Source organism: Topomyia yanbarensis, chromosome 1 (assembly GCF_030247195.1).
Source record: "Topomyia yanbarensis strain Yona2022 chromosome 1, ASM3024719v1, whole genome shotgun sequence".
Taxonomy (NCBI): Eukaryota; Metazoa; Arthropoda; class Insecta; order Diptera; family Culicidae; genus Topomyia; species Topomyia yanbarensis.
The window spans coordinates 139016774-139040125 of NC_080670.1; the positions used below are offsets into that span (position 1 = coordinate 139016774).

Here is a 23352-nt window from a genome sequence, read left to right on the forward strand (position 1 = left end):
AAAAAATCACCTTTATACATTGCAGAATTTATTAAAATCTACATTTTCTGTGTGATCATACTCATCACGCTGTAATTCCGGAACCGAAAGTCGGATCCATTAAAAAACAATAGCAGCATATGGGAACGTTGCACCTTTCATTTGAGACTAAGTTTGTGAAAATCGTTTCAGCTATGTCTGAGAAAAGTGAGCGAGATTGTGTTCGCGTACATGCACACAGACGCACATACATACACATACACACGCATACACATACAGACATTTGCCGAACTCGACGAACTGAATCGAATGGTATATGTCACTCGGCCCTCCGGGTTTCCGTTAAAAAATTGGTTTTTAGAGCAATTGCAATTATGGTTGTTATGATTAATAATAAAATCCACTTGTTTTGAAGTCATGCTGCTTCTTTACTTAATAACTTTTCTCAGCGAATTTTCACAAGCTTACAATGTTCCACGAATGTGCTCAGTAGTAGAAATATATAGTGTTCTGATGAATTGATTGATGAGGTGATTTTCTTTTCAATTTTACCCGATTTCCATACTAATTTCCATACAAACTTTGAAATTTGGAGGGTCCGTAGACACAACCGATCGGTACCAAAATTTGCACAATTACTAAAGCTACACTGTTTGTCATAACGTCAAATATTTGATATCTTTCTTGAAATAAATTTGAACTGCTGTGTACTGGCTCTTCAAATATTTGATCAAACACAGTTTGCCAAACTTTTTATTCGTGTTTGTCAAGGCGATTATTTGTCTATTTGTCAAACAGTGTACTGACCAGTTTGTCAAAACTTCAAACAGCTTAACGCTGCAGTTTGTCAAACTTGTTGAAGGAGAATTTTGTCAAACTTGTTGATGGAGAAGTTTGTCAAACTCGTTGATGGAAAAGTTTGACAAACATGCTTTGCTCATTCAGGATAGCAAAATACGCCGTACGTGAAACTGGTTCAGAATTTGCTGTCAAAACGAAAAAAACCGATTTAATCCATCTAGCAGTGAGATGAGACATTTCTTACACATTTCACTATTGGATTAGGTTGCAGAACTCACGAGAAGTAGGCACCCAACTAGAGGTGGGATGAAAACAGTTTCTAGTCTTGCACGAATAAAATCTCGAATAAACTGAATAAATTATAGAAATCAACAAAACGACCGAAATAAAAAAGTAAAGCAAAAAATGAAACAATAGGTTTTTAAATTCATAAAATGAGTAGAAAAATTAATGTAAATCAAAATTATAACATACACGAATCAAATTAGATTAGGTTATTACATAAAAATTAAGATTATATTTAGAAATAGTTATAAGATTAATAGAATAAATTGACTCATACTAACAAATTGAATGAAATAAAACGAATGACTGAACATGAAATGCATAAAATTAAACATATGAATAAAATGAATCAAATGAATTAAATGAATCAAATGAATCAAATGAAAAAAATGAATCAAATGAATCATATGAATCAAATGAATCACACGAATCAAATGAATCATATGCATCAAATGAATCAAATGAATCACAAGAATCAAATGAATCAAATGAATCAAATGAATCAAATTAATCAAATTAATCAAATTAATCAAATTAATCAAATTAATCAAATTAATCAAATGAATCAAATGAATCAAATGAATCAAATGAATCACTTGAATCACTTGAATCACTTGAATCACTTGAATCACATGAATTAAATGAATCAAATGAATCACATGAATCAAATGAATCAAATTGATTCAATTCATCCAGTGAATACAATGAATCAAACTAATGAAATGGATCAAATGAATAAAAAGAATGGATGAACAAAATGAATAAAGTAAAAAATAAATGAAATTCATAAATAAAACAATTAAAAATTGAACAATGGTAAAAGGTTATAAATTAATATAAAGAAATAAATTGAATCAAATAAATTATTTGGATGAAATGATTAAAACTGAAAAAGTAGTCAGATTATTAAAATGAAGAAACTGAACAAAATGAATAAACTGGAAAAAATGAATAAAATGCATACAATGAAAACAATGAATAAAATATGTTAAATGAATGATATGAGTAAAATGCACAAAAAGAATAAACTGATCAGAATGAATCCAAAGAATGAAACGAATAAAATAAGTAAAATGAACGCAGATAAACATAACGAACAAAAAGATGCGGAATGAAATAATTAATTAAAATGAAATGATCATATATTTGAAGCTAAAAACATTTTTGAATAAAGAAAATGAATAAACCGGATTGTACGAATTTGAGAACCATGCATCAGAAAGTTTTGAAATGTTTTTGAAAATCCCATCTTCTGAGAAAAGGCTAATAAATATGCAATGGACTTTCTAGGGCTTCCAACTTTTTTTGGTTTTATGGTTACTTTAAACCAGTGACTTAAGCGCCACTCTCTCTCTCTCTCGAGAGGTCAGTTCGTGTCCGGCCAAAGACTCATAAATTAGGGCGGGTAAAACGTATCCCAATTCTCACCCAAACTGCACTTCACTCCCAACCACCCAAAAGCTTCGAAATCGGGAACAGGTTCGAGTCTTGAATCAGTGAGCCAACTGCTCGAACAACGCGAAGCAAATGATCTGTTCAATGGAGACGCACCGTCGCTCAAGCATTACAACGCACAATTCCAGATGTTTTAACGAGGTCGTCCCCCGATTTTGCCCTACACCGAACTAGTTCTCTAAAACGTTTTCCAAATAATAATAATAATACAAAAAAATCATAATTGTATAGAGATTTAATCCGAGACCGTAATTCTGAACCAAAATTAAAAATAAACTAAAGATCGCAAAATTATCACATCTAATCTAGCCTTTTATATTTACACTGGCGTTTAACATTATTTACAATGGTTGGTTTCTTCCCCCCAGAGCTCTGGTTAGTGAGTACAAAATGAACGGTCTTACTTGGTATCGCTGGCCAGCCACGACGGTGTTCCAACGAAGGATGCGACGGTTTGAAGGATGACGATCCGGAACGATTCTAGCGGTGTGACTGTGACCGCATGGACCACGGATGGCGGGAAGGACTGGAAGGCCGCACAGCTCGGCCGATGTAGCGATGGCCGGTAGGCGGGATTCGTGTTTTTCCGGACGAATATCGACGGGATGGTTGCGTTCCCGGATGAAATTTGGCGGAGAACCAGCTGCTTGCCTTCCAGCTACGCCCGTGTGTCACTGGTCCCCAGACCAAACACCCACGTTGAATGGGTTAACGGACCTGTTCAACGTGTATTCTTAGTCTAAGTTGCACTCACAAAATTTTTGGAATAATAAAGCTTACCTTAATTCAGACCAATTCTAGTTCAAAACTATCACAATCCAAGTCACGTACGCGCATCAAAACTCTAAGCACTATTTGAAAAACTGATTAGAGAATTTCTTTGATCCATTTAAAAATTAATTAACTCAGCTTTTTTTTAAGTTACTACTCGCGCTCCTATAAACCTCTCGAATTCCTCGAAATAACACCTTCACTCAAGTACGGTCTCCACCAAATTGATCGAGAAATGGAATCTCAAACTGTACTGCGCCTTCAGCCCAGTACAGGATTGTTTGATGTACGATCTGATTGGCTACAAAATTGTTTCCGGTTCAAGCTATTGTTTTATTCTAATAAGGATACTGAATTTTGATTGGCTAGGAAGCTGTATCCGCTTTTAATTAATCTTGTATCAGTTGGAGTGAGTGGGTTGGTATACGCCTAAATTTATATATGTTTATAGACGGTTAAGGTCTGTTGGACTAATTATAGTTTTGCTACTCAGCGATAGGGTTTTTTACAAACATTATTTACATGACGGACAGTGGGCTTGGGTATTAAAATTGCATGCGCAAATATCGATTGGTTTCAAGACCGATTTTAATTATTTTTTTTTATACATGTAACAACATGAATTGTTACATTCGCATATACTAGCTTCAAAAATTTTGAAAATGATTTGTTTTCAAAATTTTTTTTGTTCATTATTAAAGTTTATAATTAATCCTAATTTAATTTCCGTTTTGAATATTGTGATTTTGGTGGTTTGGTGGTGATTTCTACTCTGTTCATACTCATTCATCTTCATATATTACCCGTTCAAACTGATTGGCTACATTATAAATGTTGGCAATTTCCCCCTACTTAATTTGTTTGGAAAACGAGTTACTCTCATTAAATTGACTTCCCATTCTTATGGAAAATACTGTTTCCCTTCCAATTAATTACTTCATACCGTTATGAAAAGAAGTATATTCTGATTTCCGATTATTTTTGTAACTCTACAACTTTGTGTAAAAAAATCTTTGATTTCCTAATTTCCGATTATCGCGAACACTCAATTACTAAACGCGCTCATCCGAACTCGAATTTTAAATCACTGGGGCTATAGTCCAATCCACGATTTCAACTTCCCGGCCGTTTTGACGTTTGCTGCGGGTGGAATGACAGCTGTTGTTTTTGCTTGTTGGGTACATTTTACACTGCGACCAACGTTTTGTTCGATTGTTTACATTTGGTTAATACGATTTGTAGTAATTTTTCGTAATTTAATAAAATTTTGAAATCTTATTAAATGCGACAATCTGCTAGTTTGCACTGAATATCAGGGCAACGAAGAGTAGCTTTGGTTAGAGTTTTTATTTAGAGCATTTTGTTATTTGTGGGTGAAATTAATATTACGGTTCTTGGTACCTCTTTGTCCTCCGATGTGTAAAATCTAATAATAGCTAACCAGAAGTTTATTTATCGATTGATACATCATGGTACATCAATAAAATAAAAGTTATTAGAAACATTGATCCATACTATGTTGTATTTCGACTATGCGAGCTATCAACATCCGTGACGACTAACTTGTTGTTGACTTTTTGAACTTTCGTCGTATACTGGCAATATAATAAAAAAAAAAAACGTAGTTTGGATCGCTACAATAAAAATTAAACTGGTTTGTACATACAGTCGAAGACATGATAGTAGAGTAAAATAGGTGGTTGTGGGAAAAGTAAGTTTAACCAATAAAATAGTTTCACTTGCTAGTTCTATAGTTTTAGAAAACATTCGAAAATTCTTTGTTCAAGCGATCTATTCAATGCGGATGAACGAGAAAATGTCCCGACCTCACACTGCCATGGTGTTGCTTGCTCCCATTTGAATGCCATAATCTGCTCGGCAAATTTGCATGCACAGTCGACGGACAGACGGATTTGAAAAAAAATTAGTTATAAATGTCACTTATCGTTCAATGGGTTCAAAGTTCAATGGCACCCGGTGATCGGAATCATGAATGAGTCCTGTATGGTTTTTAGCTACATTGCAACAATCTAAACCTTACTAGTAAAATGGTTTGACTTGATGCGAGAATGAACATTTTGGAAGATAGTGTCTCCGGAAAGTTGTGTCCAGTAAGCCAAGGTTTTCTGGATAGTGAAAAAAGAACCTCTGAATTGCCCTACCAATAAAAATTTCATGTATTTTCTTGAGGATTTATCCCAGTTTCGGAGTTTATTGTTACATTTGAGCTCGATGCCATACTGAATCCATTTTGGATTCTGAATCAAATTCCGAATGGTTTGATCTGGAGCTTCATAGTATTTCCCAGTAATTTATACCGAAAAATGAACCTGGTTCTAAATAGTATTCCGGCACCAGGGACACTGGAGTCAGAGTGCGAGTTAGAAACAGGTAGGATTCCGGCTAAACTTTACTGGGTTGTTATCGAAACGTATTTGCTACACTTATGGGATTTTCGATTGATTGACACTGGTGTAATGGAGTGCACTGGTTTTACACCATTTTTGCACAGTGCACTCCACTACACCTTTGCACATCAATCAAAAATCCCATTAGAAATCTTCAACGCTTTATTGCGATGGTAATGTTCAAGGAAAAAAAAAATAACTAAAATACAAGCCAAATATACAATCAAATCAACGGCATTAATTCCATCTCCAAGAGTCGACTTGAATTGTTCCTTTAAGAGAAGTAAATTTGAATTTCAGAACACCAATTATTCACGTGAACTCTAAGCGACGTGATTCGTTTACCTCTATCAATATTTAACGAATTTAATTTAGTCCCTTTACTAAGGAAGTAGTTTCTTTAGATGTGATTATATTGGGGATATCAAATCCTTTGTCAGCAAGAACTAGCATTCGAGAATATCGAGAAATTCGGACTTTTTTGATTATGAACTGATCAGAGCATCGTCCCGTATAAGCAACAGATGAACACAAGCGTTCCATTTGCTGCCGGGCCGATTAGAAATTTTTGTAGTTTGCATAAGTTTGTAAGCGCTTTGATGATCTTTAGCTTTAGGATTCGACCGTCTCTCTGTACTAATCTCTAAACTGCCAATAATAAATATCTTTCTATCCCCATACTGTTATTTGAACGATCGCGGCGTATGCTTATCGATTGTATCTTTTGATACAATTTCGATTGCATACTTTAAGCACTCGTACATTGCGAATACTGTTCGGTAAAAATGCTTCGAAATTGTTGTAGCGCACAATGAGTAATATTCATCAAATGAAACGTTACTTAGAAGATTTTGCAATATCATTACGAAGACTTCATTCTTTGTCATTACACAGTAAGGTTTGGCTACTTTCTACAAAATTGTAAATAAGTTGAATATTTGCTAATGACAGTCATTTTTCAGCCAATAAACCGTCGTTTTAATTATCGTAGCACCGTTTCTAGAAAGTCAACACGTTGTTGCAACCGTGCCAATTGCAAACGATATCGTTGTTTTAACAATCGACACTCGCGATTTTCATCGGAATGGACTCGGAATGATCCGTTTTTGAATTCTCTACATTTGGTGTTTCATCTGAAATGAAAACAAATCTTGTTAAACATACTCAGATTCTTGCCTGAGAATAATTACTCAAAAATAGTGACTAAATAAACTAAGGTCCGATTTCTTTACCCACGCATTATTTTTAAAAGTTCAGTGTGGGTGAAGAAATCGGCACCAACTCAGTTACTTTTCATATTTCCACTGTAAGGATATACTAGAAATTTTCATACAGGTACAACTATTTACATGAAGAAGCAAAGCGCCCGGATGCAGTCGACCGCATCGGGAATCTGTCTGAACTAATTTTTTGATAATTTGGTGGAGAGTTGCGATTTTCATGCATCACGATGTACCTTTTTTCTAGTTCGATGATTTTTTTCAGATCTTCGAAAAAGCCTCTATCAGAATAATAATGTGTACTGCTCTTAGAGCTGGCATTATCATGAAATCCGCTTTTTTCTATCGCTACAATCTTCTACAAAAAGATTGTACATTTTCATGTTTTCAGGGACATCGTTGCTCTCAGAATCTAAACAACTTATGTGAGAGTACCCAATCGATGTGTATCACAGTTCCGCTGCTTTACCTACAGCAGGAATTAACACAAACGAACTTCCAACGTCTTTTCAGTCGACTTACAGTTACCTACTACACAGTCATGAGTCATTTTAAATAAAAATCACAACTATCCAAATACAGTTTGGTAAACAAAAGCAGTGATTGTCAATTTTCAAATAAAAATAAACACAACACAAGAAGAAAAACATCGAACACAGTTCCACCCGCAGCTACTGTCAAAGTTAAAACTGATGACGTCATCGTGGATTAGACTATTGTGTATAGTGGGATGCCTATCGAAAGGCGTTAACAGAAGCTTTTTCGAACATTCGCGACAGTGGTAATGGGTGGTGACGGGTGCTTCGAAACAGCTGATTGTCATTATACTGGTTATACCGAACTGTCAAAATTTGCTCAGGGAAAACGTTCACTGTACCGGATACTCTTCGACGGAAACACAGCAATTGTGGTGGCTTTTGGCGCAGTTTCATTATGAAGGCAGGTTTTTGCCCTCGCAAACAGCGGATTATTATGGAAGGTAATAATAACACCGTGTGAACCAGGATATTGCACGATGGGAACTACTAACGTTGGATTGAATCTCGAAATTACAATTAAAACCTATAGAGCGGAATGATGAACACTATGGCGGAGAGCAATGGAGGCAAAGCTTTGGGATGCTGGGGGCGTTGGGATCCGTTGGCGTGTGAATACAGGAAGCTAACTAACTGCGTTTTCGAGTATTCTATTTGGTAAGTACCCTTTTAGTTTTGTATTGTTTCAGCCTTACATGAAGTGATTGTATTTACTGTATTAATTAACACTAGCTAACCTAATACTAATGATTAACCTACATGTCCGACATTTTCATTGTCTTCCGAAAATAAATTTATTTGATATTAACCTATTTTTTTCATTTTTTTTGGAGCAGGAACCACGATGGACGGAGTATTCTCGACATCAACATCGGGTGTAAAATTTAGGCCACCGACTAATATTTTCTTTATTTTTAGGTGATGACGCGATTTTCTCCCTCGACCTACTTTCAATTGATGACCACTATGTGTGTTTTGTTTATTCATGTGAGTATTTTTGTTAATGTAAGGCTTAGTTTTAAGCACCTACCGTCATAGCTAGATTATGTTAAGTTTTGTTCAGGCTTTCTTCAGGCTTTGCCAGGAATTCCCTATACATTTCTGGACTTTAACTTTTGTATAGCGAATCGCGAACTTTCCTACGAAATCTTTTGTTTTTGCCGACTGATGTATATTCTTTTTATACACGGTTTCTCCTTCTTCGAATTGTCTTTTCGCGTTAGCCCTTAAATTAAAATTTCGTGAATATTTATCATAAGCGGATTTCATATTCTTTTGAACGATTTCGAGCAATTTTCTTTGATCTTCCTTAAACCTAACCGGTGAGTAACTATCGTCGTGGCCGCCGTTTAATAAGTCTTCATATTCTTTTCCGCTGCTAATCATGTTTCTCCCGAAATTAAGAAAGTAGGGCGAAAAGCCGGTCCTATCATGCACTGAGGTTCTGATAGCCATGGCGATTCGATTAATATCCTCATCCCATTCCTTGTGGGAGGATTTTTGGTTTAGAGAACATCTTATCGCTGTGACAATAACTCGGTTGACACGTTCTGTAGGGTTAGGTCCAGGGTGGTATACCGCTAGATTCCAATGCGTAACTTGGTACGCATGAAGCAAATTTTCGAAAATTTTGGATGTAAACACTGACGCATTGTCCGATATGCATATTGTCGGTACGCCAAACACCAAGAAAACCATGTTTTCTAGAAACGTACACACTGCTTGTGATGTGGCCGATCTCATGCATTGGACCATGACGAATTTGGAATAGAAATCTGACACCACTAAACACCAAACATTTCCCTTCTTTGAACGTGGATATGGTCCCAGGAAGTCCAAGGAAATCATTTCCCTTGGTCGAGAGCATATTTTACGTTTACCGCAGGGCGGTGTGGTGTTTAAATTATCAACCTTCGACTCTTTGCAAACCTCACAGGAGGAGCAGAATCTTTTTACATCTACTGACATCTTTGGCCAGTAATATTTCTCGCGCACCTTTTCGAGGGTTTTGACGAAACCGAGGTGGGCCTCGCGGTGTATTTGGCTAATAATATTCCGTCTTTCAGGGGTTGGAACTACATACTTCCATTTGAAAGTGGGATCTTCCAAGCTTGTTGTATTGGTAATATATTTAAATATTTTACCATCAATTATTTTGAAGTCTTTATATCGATCAGGTTGTTTGAAGATCTGGTCCCTCAGGTCAGTTGTGTAGACATCAGGCATAGTTACTGAAACCGTGTTTACACCTCTGGATAGAAAATCGGCAGAGACATTATCTTTGCCTCTTTTGTATTCAAACATGACGTCGTACTTGGATAATTTACGAGCCCACCGAGCAATGCGTGGAGATTTCGACTCAATAGACATTGATTGTAAAAATGTTAAACTCATCGCGTCGGTCTGAATGACAAATTTTGTTCCCTCCACAAAATGTTTAAAGTGCTCAATGCTTAACAGTACAGCCAGACATTCTCGTTCCGTAGCACTATATCGTCTTTGGGTACTCGAAAGTTTTTTCGAAAAATAGGCAAGGCATTGTCTCTCACCATTCTGAGTTTGAGTCAGCACTGCCCCGATGGCTTGATCTCAACTATCAGTTTCGATCACGAAGGGGATATCAAAGTCAGGGTTGGCAAGAATGGGCGCAGTTACTAAGGCTGATTTGAGTTTATTAAAAGCGGCATCAGCATCCTTATTCCACAGAATTTTCTTGGCCTTTCTTAATAAGTCAGAGATTGGTGCTGCGATAGCTGTAAAGTTGGGTATAAACTTTTGGTAAAACCCAGTTAATCCCAACAGTCTGCGGATATCTTTAACCGATTTTGGAATAGGGTAATCTAGAACTAGAAGGTTGGATTTTTGCCGGGTCAATTGACATTCCTTGGTCTGATAGTACGTACCCCAAATAGTTTATTTTAGTTAGACAAAAGTTTGATTTTTGAACATTTATCGTCAGTCCAGCTTTTCTGAACCGGTCAGCTATTATTTTTAATAATTTGATATGTATTTTGAAGTCTTCCGTAGCAAGTATTGTGTCGTCAAGATACACATAGACATAAGGTTCTAGATCATGAGCCAGAATTTTAGTCATGAGTCTTGCCATTGTAGCGGGAGCATTGGTTAACCCAAATGGCATAACAGTAAATTGGTAAAGCCCTTTATTTGTCCTGAATGCAGTTTTACCACGGGAGCTTATTTCGAGGGGAATTTGGTAGTAGGATTCGGAAAGGTCTATAACCGAGAAATATTTTGATTTTTTTATTCGATGAAGAATGTTTGTCATTGAGGGGAATGGAAAATCGTCTCGTTTAGTTACTTGGTTTAACCCTCGAGAGTCGAGACAAATCCTCCATTTACCACTGGATTTCTTAACGGGTAATATAGGGTTCAAGAAGTCGACGGGTCCCTCACACTCCTCAATTACCCCGAGTCGTTTCATTCGTTCAACTTCAGCATCTACTTCGCGTTCTACCACCGGTGAGTATTTGTACATCGGTTGCTTTCGGCGAACGTTCACTTCCGGTAATAATTCTATTTTATGTTCAATCACATCGGTTTTTCCTAGTTTCCCTTCTTCAGTACGTGGTAATAGCTTAGCAGCACTGAAAAGTTTGATTCTTTGGGCTCTCGTTAGGTTATGTTCAGTTCGAATGTCTTCAGGGCTGTGGAAGTCTGTACTAGATGTTTCAATAGTGGGTATTTCTAGGCTGTGATCTTGTTCAGACGTTTGGTAATCTTCTGTAGGGTTTGCACCCGTTGGAATTAAAGTAAATACGATGAATTCTGGACTTGCGTCAAAATAATTTTCAACGAAATTCAAATCAATTACATTGATGGTTTCTTGCGTGTTCCGAGAATCCGCGAGAGGAATAACTTCATGTGGGCTTCGTAGTTCAAAATCAAATTGGTTCAGAAAATTCATTCCGAGGATCAACGTCTGAGAAATTCCTTCGACGATTACCGTAGGAACTACATGGGTTATTTGACCGTATGTGTAGGGAATTAGAACTCCTCCCACACATTCGTGAAGGGTACCATCAGCTGTTTTAATCTTAAGATTGATTTTATGAATTTTCAAACCTAGTTTAGTGACAAGATCTACTGAGTTGATAATGGATATTGCAGCACCAGTGTCTGCTAAAGCTTTGACCTCTATTCCTAAGACTTTCACTTTGTATCGCGGGCATTTGTGCGGCTTCACACTAATTTCAAAAACATTACAAAATAAGGGGAAAATTTGCACATGTTGGTCATTGGGAATCCTATGTGTATCAGAAGGGGCTTGACTCCCTAAGCATCCTTCCCTACTAAGTTTTTTTGACCCGGTGTATTATCTGTATTAGCATTATGCTGACCTGGGCAATTGAAGGACACTTTTCCCACCCAGCCACAAACGTGACAAAATATACATTATAAATGTTGGCAATTTCCCCCTACTTAATTTGTTTGGAAAACGAGTTACTCTCATTAAATTGACTTCCCATTCTTATGGAAAATACTGTTTCCCTTCCAATTAATTACTTCATACCGTTATGAAAAGAAGTATATTCTGATTTCCGATTATTTTTGTAACTCTACAACTTTGTGTAAAAAAATCTTTGATTTCCTAATTTCCGATTATCGCGAACACTCAATTACTAAACGCGCTCATCCGAACTCGAATTTTAAATCACTGGGGCTATAGTCCAATCCACGATTTCAACTTCCCGGCCGTTTTGACGTTTGCTGCGGGTGGAATGACAGCTGTTGTTTTTGCTTGTTGGGTACATTTTACACTGCGACCAACGTTTTGTTCGATTGTTTACATTTGGTTAATACGATTTGTAGTAATTTTTCGTAATTTAATAAAATTTTGAAATCTTATTAAATGCGACAATCTGCTAGTTTGCACTGAATATCAGGGCAACGAAGAGTAGCTTTGGTTAGAGTTTTTATTTAGAGCATTTTGTTATTTGTGGGTGAAATTAATATTACGGTTCTTGGTACCTCTTTGTCCTCCGATGTGTAAAATCTAATAATAGCTAACCAGAAGTTTATTTATCGATTGATACATCATGGTACATCAATAAAATAAAAGTTATTAGAAACATTGATCCATACTATGTTGTATTTCGACTATGCGAGCTATCAACATCCGTGACGACTAACTTGTTGTTGACTTTTTGAACTTTCGTCGTATACTGGCAATATAATAAAAAAAAAAAACGTAGTTTGGATCGCTACAATAAAAATTAAACTGGTTTGTACATACAGTCGAAGACATGATAGTAGAGTAAAATAGGTGGTTGTGGGAAAAGTAAGTTTAACCAATAAAATAGTTTCACTTGCTAGTTCTATAGTTTTAGAAAACATTCGAAAATTCTTTGTTCAAGCGATCTATTCAATGCGGATGAACGAGAAAATGTCCCGACCTCACACTGCCATGGTGTTGCTTGCTCCCATTTGAATGCCATAATCTGCTCGGCAAATTTGCATGCACAGTCGACGGACAGACGGATTTGAAAAAAAATTAGTTATAAATGTCACTTATCGTTCAATGGGTTCAAAGTTCAATGGCACCCGGTGATCGGAATCATGAATGAGTCCTGTATGGTTTTTAGCTACATTGCAACAATCTAAACCTTACTAGTAAAATGGTTTGACTTGATGCGAGAATGAACATTTTGGAAGATAGTGTCTCCGGAAAGTTGTGTCCAGTAAGCCAAGGTTTTCTGGATAGTGAAAAAAGAACCTCTGAATTGCCCTACCAATAAAAATTTCATGTATTTTCTTGAGGATTTATCCCAGTTTCGGAGTTTATTGTTACATTTGAGCTCGATGCCATACTGAATCCATTTTGGATTCTGAATCAAATTCCGAATGGTTTGATCTGGAGCTTCATAGTATTTCCCAGTAATTTATACCGAAAAATGAACCTGGTTCTAAATAGTATTCCGGCACCAGGGACACTGGAGTCAGAGTGCGAGTTAGAAACAGGTAGGATTCCGGCTAAACTTTACTGGGTTGTTATCGAAACGTATTTGCTACACTTATGGGATTTTCGATTGATTGACACTGGTGTAATGGAGTGCACTGGTTTTACACCATTTTTGCACAGTGCACTCCACTACACCTTTGCACATCAATCAAAAATCCCATTAGAAATCTTCAACGCTTTATTGCGATGGTAATGTTCAAGGAAAAAAAAAATAACTAAAATACAAGCCAAATATACAATCAAATCAACGGCATTAATTCCATCTCCAAGAGTCGACTTGAATTGTTCCTTTAAGAGAAGTAAATTTGAATTTCAGAACACCAATTATTCACGTGAACTCTAAGCGACGTGATTCGTTTACCTCTATCAATATTTAACGAATTTAATTTAGTCCCTTTACTAAGGAAGTAGTTTCTTTAGATGTGATTATATTGGGGATATCAAATCCTTTGTCAGCAAGAACTAGCATTCGAGAATATCGAGAAATTCGGACTTTTTTGATTATGAACTGATCAGAGCATCGTCCCGTATAAGCAACAGATGAACACAAGCGTTCCATTTGCTGCCGGGCCGATTAGAAATTTTTGTAGTTTGCATAAGTTTGTAAGCGCTTTGATGATCTTTAGCTTTAGGATTCGACCGTCTCTCTGTACTAATCTCTAAACTGCCAATAATAAATATCTTTCTATCCCCATACTGTTATTTGAACGATCGCGGCGTATGCTTATCGATTGTATCTTTTGATACAATTTCGATTGCATACTTTAAGCACTCGTACATTGCGAATACTGTTCGGTAAAAATGCTTCGAAATTGTTGTAGCGCACAATGAGTAATATTCATCAAATGAAACGTTACTTAGAAGATTTTGCAATATCATTACGAAGACTTCATTCTTTGTCATTACACAGTAAGGTTTGGCTACTTTCTACAAAATTGTAAATAAGTTGAATATTTGCTAATGACAGTCATTTTTCAGCCAATAAACCGTCGTTTTAATTATCGTAGCACCGTTTCTAGAAAGTCAACACGTTGTTGCAACCGTGCCAATTGCAAACGATATCGTTGTTTTAACAATCGACACTCGCGATTTTCATCGGAATGGACTCGGAATGATCCGTTTTTGAATTCTCTACATTTGGTGTTTCATCTGAAATGAAAACAAATCTTGTTAAACATACTCAGATTCTTGCCTGAGAATAATTACTCAAAAATAGTGACTAAATAAACTAAGGTCCGATTTCTTTACCCACGCATTATTTTTAAAAGTTCAGTGTGGGTGAAGAAATCGGCACCAACTCAGTTACTTTTCATATTTCCACTGTAAGGATATACTAGAAATTTTCATACAGGTACAACTATTTACATGAAGAAGCAAAGCGCCCGGATGCAGTCGACCGCATCGGGAATCTGTCTGAACTAATTTTTTGATAATTTGGTGGAGAGTTGCGATTTTCATGCATCACGATGTACCTTTTTTCTAGTTCGATGATTTTTTTCAGATCTTCGAAAAAGCCTCTATCAGAATAATAATGTGTACTGCTCTTAGAGCTGGCATTATCATGAAATCCGCTTTTTTCTATCGCTACAATCTTCTACAAAAAGATTGTACATTTTCATGTTTTCAGGGACATCGTTGCTCTCAGAATCTAAACAACTTATGTGAGAGTACCCAATCGATGTGTATCACAGTTCCGCTGCTTTACCTACAGCAGGAATTAACACAAACGAACTTCCAACGTCTTTTCAGTCGACTTACAGTTACCTACTACACAGTCATGAGTCATTTTAAATAAAAATCACAACTATCCAAATACAGTTTGGTAAACAAAAGCAGTGATTGTCAATTTTCAAATAAAAATAAACACAACACAAGAAGAAAAACATCGAACACAGTTCCACCCGCAGCTACTGTCAAAGTTAAAACTGATGACGTCATCGTGGATTAGACTATTGTGTATAGTGGGATGCCTATCGAAAGGCGTTAACAGAAGCTTTTTCGAACATTCGCGACAGTGGTAATGGGTGGTGACGGGTGCTTCGAAACAGCTGATTGTCATTATACTGGTTATACCGAACTGTCAAAATTTGCTCAGGGAAAACGTTCACTGTACCGGATACTCTTCGACGGAAACACAGCAATTGTGGTGGCTTTTGGCGCAGTTTCATTATGAAGGCAGGTTTTTGCCCTCGCAAACAGCGGATTATTATGGAAGGTAATAATAACACCGTGTGAACCAGGATATTGCACGATGGGAACTACTAACGTTGGATTGAATCTCGAAATTACAATTAAAACCTATAGAGCGGAATGATGAACACTATGGCGGAGAGCAATGGAGGCAAAGCTTTGGGATGCTGGGGGCGTTGGGATCCGTTGGCGTGTGAATACAGGAAGCTAACTAACTGCGTTTTCGAGTATTCTATTTGGTAAGTACCCTTTTAGTTTTGTATTGTTTCAGCCTTACATGAAGTGATTGTATTTACTGTATTAATTAACACTAGCTAACCTAATACTAATGATTAACCTACATGTCCGACATTTTCATTGTCTTCCGAAAATAAATTTATTTGATATTAACCTATTTTTTTCATTTTTTTTGGAGCAGGAACCACGATGGACGGAGTATTCTCGACATCAACATCGGGTGTAAAATTTAGGCCACCGACTAATATTTTCTTTATTTTTAGGTGATGACGCGATTTTCTCCCTCGACCTACTTTCAATTGATGACCACTATGTGTGTTTTGTTTATTCATGTGAGTATTTTTGTTAATGTAAGGCTTAGTTTTAAGCACCTACCGTCATAGCTAGATTATGTTAAGTTTTGTTCAGGCTTTCTTCAGGCTTTGCCAGGAATTCCCTATACATTTCTGGACTTTAACTTTTGTATAGCGAATCGCGAACTTTCCTACGAAATCTTTTGTTTTTGCCGACTGATGTATATTCTTTTTATACACGGTTTCTCCTTCTTCGAATTGTCTTTTCGCGTTAGCCCTTAAATTAAAATTTCGTGAATATTTATCATAAGCGGATTTCATATTCTTTTGAACGATTTCGAGCAATTTTCTTTGATCTTCCTTAAACCTAACCGGTGAGTAACTATCGTCGTGGCCGCCGTTTAATAAGTCTTCATATTCTTTTCCGCTGCTAATCATGTTTCTCCCGAAATTAAGAAAGTAGGGCGAAAAGCCGGTCCTATCATGCACTGAGGTTCTGATAGCCATGGCGATTCGATTAATATCCTCATCCCATTCCTTGTGGGAGGATTTTTGGTTTAGAGAACATCTTATCGCTGTGACAATAACTCGGTTGACACGTTCTGTAGGGTTAGGTCCAGGGTGGTATACCGCTAGATTCCAATGCGTAACTTGGTACGCATGAAGCAAATTTTCGAAAATTTTGGATGTAAACACTGACGCATTGTCCGATATGCATATTGTCGGTACGCCAAACACCAAGAAAACCATGTTTTCTAGAAACGTACACACTGCTTGTGATGTGGCCGATCTCATGCATTGGACCATGACGAATTTGGAATAGAAATCTGACACCACTAAACACCAAACATTTCCCTTCTTTGAACGTGGATATGGTCCCAGGAAGTCCAAGGAAATCATTTCCCTTGGTCGAGAGCATATTTTACGTTTACCGCAGGGCGGTGTGGTGTTTAAATTATCAACCTTCGACTCTTTGCAAACCTCACAGGAGGAGCAGAATCTTTTTACATCTACTGACATCTTTGGCCAGTAATATTTCTCGCGCACCTTTTCGAGGGTTTTGACGAAACCGAGGTGGGCCTCGCGGTGTATTTGGCTAATAATATTCCGTCTTTCAGGGGTTGGAACTACATACTTCCATTTGAAAGTGGGATCTTCCAAGCTTGTTGTATTGGTAATATATTTAAATATTTTACCATCAATTATTTTGAAGTCTTTATATCGATCAGGTTGTTTGAAGATCTGGTCCCTCAGGTCAGTTGTGTAGACATCAGGCATAGTTACTGAAACCGTGTTTACACCTCTGGATAGAAAATCGGCAGAGACATTATCTTTGCCTCTTTTGTATTCAAACATGACGTCGTACTTGGATAATTTACGAGCCCACCGAGCAATGCGTGGAGATTTCGACTCAATAGACATTGATTGTAAAAATGTTAAACTCATCGCGTCGGTCTGAATGACAAATTTTGTTCCCTCCACAAAATGTTTAAAGTGCTCAATGCTTAACAGTACAGCCAGACATTCTCGTTCCGTAGCACTATATCGTCTTTGGGTACTCGAAAGTTTTTTCGAAAAATAGGCAAGGCATTGTCTCTCACCATTCTGAGTTTGAGTCAGCACTGCCCCGATGGCTTGATCTCAACTATCAGTTTCGATCACGAAGGGGATATCAAAGTCAGGGTTGGCAAGAATGGGCGCAGTTACTAAGGCTGATTTGAGTTTATTAAAAGCGGCATCAGCATCCTTATTCCACAGAATTTTCTTGGCCTTTCTTAATAAGTCAGAGATTGGTGCTGCGATAGCTGTAAAGTTGGGTATAAACTTTTGGTAAAACCCAGTTAATCCCAACAGTCTGCGGATATCTTTAACCGATTTTGGAATAGGGTAATCTAGAACTAGAAGGTTGGATTTTTGCCGGGTCAATTGACATTCCTTGGTCTGATAGTACGTACCCCAAATAGTTTATTTTAGTTAGACAAAAGTTTGATTTTTGAACATTTATCGTCAGTCCAGCTTTTCTGAACCGGTCAGCTATTATTTTTAATAATTTGATATGTATTTTGAAGTCTTCCGTAGCAAGTATTGTGTCGTCAAGATACACATAGACATAAGGTTCTAGATCATGAGCCAGAATTTTAGTCATGAGTCTTGCCATTGTAGCGGGAGCATTGGTTAACCCAAATGGCATAACAGTAAATTGGTAAAGCCCTTTATTTGTCCTGAATGCAGTTTTACCACGGGAGCTTATTTCGAGGGGAATTTGGTAGTAGGATTCGGAAAGGTCTATAACCGAGAAATATTTTGATTTTTTTATTCGATGAAGAATGTTTGTCATTGAGGGGAATGGAAAATCGTCTCGTTTAGTTACTTGGTTTAACCCTCGAGAGTCGAGACAAATCCTCCATTTACCACTGGATTTCTTAACGGGTAATATAGGGTTCAAGAAGTCGACGGGTCCCTCACACTCCTCAATTACCCCGAGTCGTTTCATTCGTTCAACTTCAGCATCTACTTCGCGTTCTACCACCGGTGAGTATTTGTACATCGGTTGCTTTCGGCGAACGTTCACTTCCGGTAATAATTCTATTTTATGTTCAATCACATCGGTTTTTCCTAGTTTCCCTTCTTCAGTACGTGGTAATAGCTTAGCAGCACTGAAAAGTTCGATTCTTTGGGCTCTCGTTAGGTTATGTTCAGTTCGAATGTCTTCAGGGCTGTGGAAGTCTGTACTAGATGTTTCAATAGTGGGTATTTCTAGGCTGTGATCTTGTTCAGACGTTTGGTAATCTTCTGTAGGGTTTGCACCCGTTGGAATTAAAGTAAATACGATGAATTCTGGACTTGCGTCAAAATAATTTTCAACGAAATTCAAATCAATTACATTGATGGTTTCTTGCGTGTTCCGAGAATCCGCGAGAGGAATAACTTCATGTGGGCTTCGTAGTTCAAAATCAAATTGGTTCAGAAAATTCATTCCGAGGATCAACGTCTGAGAAATTCCTTCGACGATTACCGTAGGAACTACATGGGTTATTTGACCGTATGTGTAGGGAATTAGAACTCCTCCCACACATTCGTGAAGGGTACCATCAGCTGTTTTAATCTTAAGATTGATTTTATGAATTTTCAAACCTAGTTTAGTGACAAGATCTACTGAGTTGATAATGGATATTGCAGCACCAGTGTCTGCTAAAGCTTTGACCTCTATTCCTAAGACTTTCACTTTGTATCGCGGGCATTTGTGCGGCTTCACACTAATTTCAAAAACATTACAAAATAAGGGGAAAATTTGCACATGTTGGTCATTGGGAATCCTATGTGTATCAGAAGGGGCTTGACTCCCTAAGCATCCTTCCCTACTAAGTTTTTTTGACCCGGTGTATTATCTGTATTAGCATTATGCTGACCTGGGCAATTGAAGGACACTTTTCCCACCCAGCCACAAACGTGACAAAATATATTTTTTCTACGGGGCAGGCTTTCCAATAGTGACCTCTCTTGCGACAATTCCAACATAAAACGTCAAACGATTTTTAGAATTTTTGATTTTGTTTAGCAGTTACTGCATTTATTTCCTCATCATCTAATTCAAGTTCCTCTGTTTCAAGGGTATTACACTCTGGATTTATTCCTCTTGACTTTGGAGTGAACAGATTCTGTTCCAGAGCGTCAAATCGATAGCATTTTTGGGCTAAGTCTTCAATCGAGCGAATATCTTCCAAGGCTAAACGACGTTTGTAGGACATCTTCATATTCTCTACTACTACTTCGAACTTCTCAACCTCCGACATAGGATTCATTAACCTTTGGGAAAGAGACTCAATGTCGGTTACGAACGCACTAAAAAGTTCATTCGCCTTTTGTTTTCGATTCCGCATTTCTTCCTTAATGAACCTGTCGCGGTTAGGATTGCCGTAGCGGATCGTCAGGTAATATATCAAAGCATCCCATGTTGTAAATCGATCAACATATGTGGTGTACCACGTATAGGCGTCACCAGTGAAAAACAAATGAGCATGGGGTTTCACACCAAAAAATAATGAAATTTAAACGACATGTAAATCAATACGAATGTAAACATACAACGATTGAATCGAAAATTTGATTGAAAATTACGTTAAAATCAATTGGAGCACCAAACAGAATACAATTTTACACTTCCATTCGTGTAATATTACATGTCATTCATTTTACAGCCGTTTTCGAGTAAAAATACATAAGAAGCGCATTGGTTTTCCGTTTAAAGAAACTGTAATTTTCAATCCACGTGTAAAATTATAATAAAATTCGTTGAAGAAAGCACGACAAGTCGTGTGTGTTTGTGGTGGAACTTAATTTTACATTTATATTCATGCTCCAAATATGTGCATGAAAATAAACTTAAAATCACAAAATATTTTTTTCTGTGTTTAAAAATTCCTCTTTCCCGATTTCGTATGACTTGCATAGCATATCAATGGTACGTAGAAAAGACACCAAGGGGACTGAATTATTATCCCCGCTAAACTTAGGCCAAGTGCCAATTATTTTACAAATCTGATGTGGAAATTTTCTAGTCACTCGTGCATGGTCATTCTGTCTCCGAGGTGACAAAAATGTACTATCCGTTTCATCGAAATTCAAGTCGGTTAAGGGATTATCATGATTGCTCTCAAAATCAGACTGTCTCGGTAACGTTCGATTAAAGGAAGTATCAACAAATAATTGATTTCTACTGATAGATTGGGGTACCCTAAGATCACCAGGGACGACAGAAAACCTTCGTGGTTCCGTCAATCTTCGCCCCATGATTGACGACTCTCTACGTGGGTAGACGTTCGTGATTTCTCGCGAAATGTTTTCTACTTCCATACCCTTTACTCCCAAATTTGTTACTCGATCCGCTAATCGCTCAACGGTACTCGGCACCATTGTTTCGCTATTCTGAGTATTCAAATAGTGGTCTATACACTTTTTTACATAATTATCTATCTCAGATCTATGAATATACTCGGTCGGATTGACCAGCGGTGGGGGCTTAATATGTTTGTCTTTTACTCCTCTTTCGACAAAAATGTTTGAAGAAAGGGAAGTCCGCGACCGTGACCCTGACTGATTTTCATCTTCGGGTGCTCCGAAACCCCTATGATTTTTCCCGGGTTCTAGTGTTTGGGAGCTCGACTGTTCTACTCTGTGTGATCTCTGAAAAACTACACGGCGTTGGCTACTATTAATTTTAGGGATAGCTCCCAACGTTTTTTGAATTTCACTCGCTGTGTCTTCAGCTGTACCTAAGGCGCACGCTGTATCAGTATTTGGAATCGCGATCTGTTTTTTGTGTTTCTGAGTTCTGATCTTGTAAACATCCGTGGACGTCATCTTCTTCTTGAATAAACTCTCTGAAATATAGGGAAAGCATTTCTCTGACAATATCAATTAGTACGAAACGATGTTCTTCTTCTTCTGGGCTACTAACGACGCACCTACGCAAACACTTGAAATAATGATATAATCTAGACTTCGCGGCTGGGTCGGCAACTGTCTTTACTCTCCTTTCGATATCTTCTAAGCGTTTTTCAATAAAAATGCATTCCTCGGGAACCGACCGATAGTTTCTGTATTCCCGATTCTCTTTCTCGTCGTCGCGTAGGCAAGATCGAAGACGTCTTTCTTTATCCTGTATATTCCCCGAAACTGACAAGCCTCGCAAAATCAATTCAAAATCTATCTCGTAGTCTTCTAGGTGTGTAACGTTCATACGATAGAGATTCGCAATGTTCAATGGAGTCATGTTGGTACAATATTTCAAATAATCTCCTACACTTCACGCAAACTTATTATTATTAATTTTCACCAGTTCAAAATATTTTTTATTATACATATTTAATACTACCTTATTAATCAAATAGATGCAAACACCAATCACCGTATATCCCAATATTCAAAAAATAGTATTCATAAAACTGTAAAATGCAAATCTATCTAAAGCAACGTGGCCCCACGTTGGGCGCCAAAATGTAACTTTTAATCTTCCTTCGAGAGCTAACTATGGAAAGGACAGCAAAAGAGTTTTCAGGGAGATGGTTACTTTAAACCAGTGACTTAAGCGCCACTCTCTCTCGAGAGGCCACTGGTCAGTTCGTGTCCGGCCAAAGACTCATAAATTAGGGCGGGTAAAACGTATCCCAATTCTCACCCAAACTGCACTTCACTCCCAACCACCCAAAAGCTTCGAAATCGGGAACAGGTTCGAGTCTTGAATCAGCGAGCCAACTGCTCGAACAACGCGAAGCAAACGATCTGTTCAATGGAGACGCACCGTCGCTCAAGCATTACAACGCACAATTCCAGATGTTTTAACGAGGTCGTCCCCCGATTTTGCCCTACACCGAACTAGTTCTCTAAAACGTTTCCCAAATAATAATAATAATACCAAAAAATCATAATTGTATAGAGATTTAATCCGAGACCGTAATTCTGAACCAAAATTAAAAACAAACTAAAGATCGCAAAATTATCACATCTAATCTAGCCTTTTATATTTACACTGGCGTTTAACATTATTTACAATGGTTGGTTTCTTCCCCCCAGAGCTCTGGTTAGTGAGTACAAAATGAACGGTCTTACTTGGTATCGCTGGCCAGCCACGACGGTGTTCCAACGACGGATGCGACGGTTTGAAGGATGACGATCCGGAACGATTCTAGCGGTGTGACTGTGACCGCATGGACCACGGATGGCGGGAAGGACTGGAAGGCCGCACAGCTCGGCCGATGTAGCGATGGAAGGTAGGCGGAATTCGTGTTTTCCCGGACGAATATCGACGGGATGGTTGCGTTCCCGGATGAAATTTGGCGGAGAACCAGCTGCTTGCCTTCCAGCTACGCCCGTGTGTCACTGGTCCCCAGACCAAACACCCACGTTGAATGGGTTAACGGACCTGTTCAACGTGTATTCTTAGTCTAAGTTGCACTCACAATTTTTTTGGAATAATAAAGCTTACCTTAATTCAGACCAATTCTAGTTCAAAACTATCACAATCCAAGTCACGTACGCGCATCAAAACTCTAAGCACTATTTGAAAAACTGATTAGAGAATTTCTTTGATCCATTTAAAAATTAATTAACTCAGCTTTTTTTTAAGTTACTACTCGCGCTCCTATAAACCTCTCGAATTCCTCGAAATAACACCTTCACTCAAGTACGGTCGCCACC

The 23352-nt window shown here is 37.7% G+C and overlaps 1 protein-coding gene and 1 long non-coding RNA gene across 4 annotated transcripts in view; one reads left to right on the top strand and one right to left on the bottom strand.

Annotated features, from left to right (window-relative positions):
• LOC131693498 (glutathione S-transferase 1-1) overlaps nucleotides 1–23352 on the bottom strand; it is a 132664-nt gene that overhangs the window by 79645 nt on the left and 29667 nt on the right. The window lies entirely within an intron of this gene.
• Nucleotides 15521–22824, top strand: LOC131694132 (uncharacterized). The gene is made up of 3 exons (XR_009306415.1): nucleotides 15521–15650; nucleotides 15740–16194; nucleotides 22729–22824. It is a non-coding gene; the product is annotated as an uncharacterized LOC131694132 (long non-coding RNA).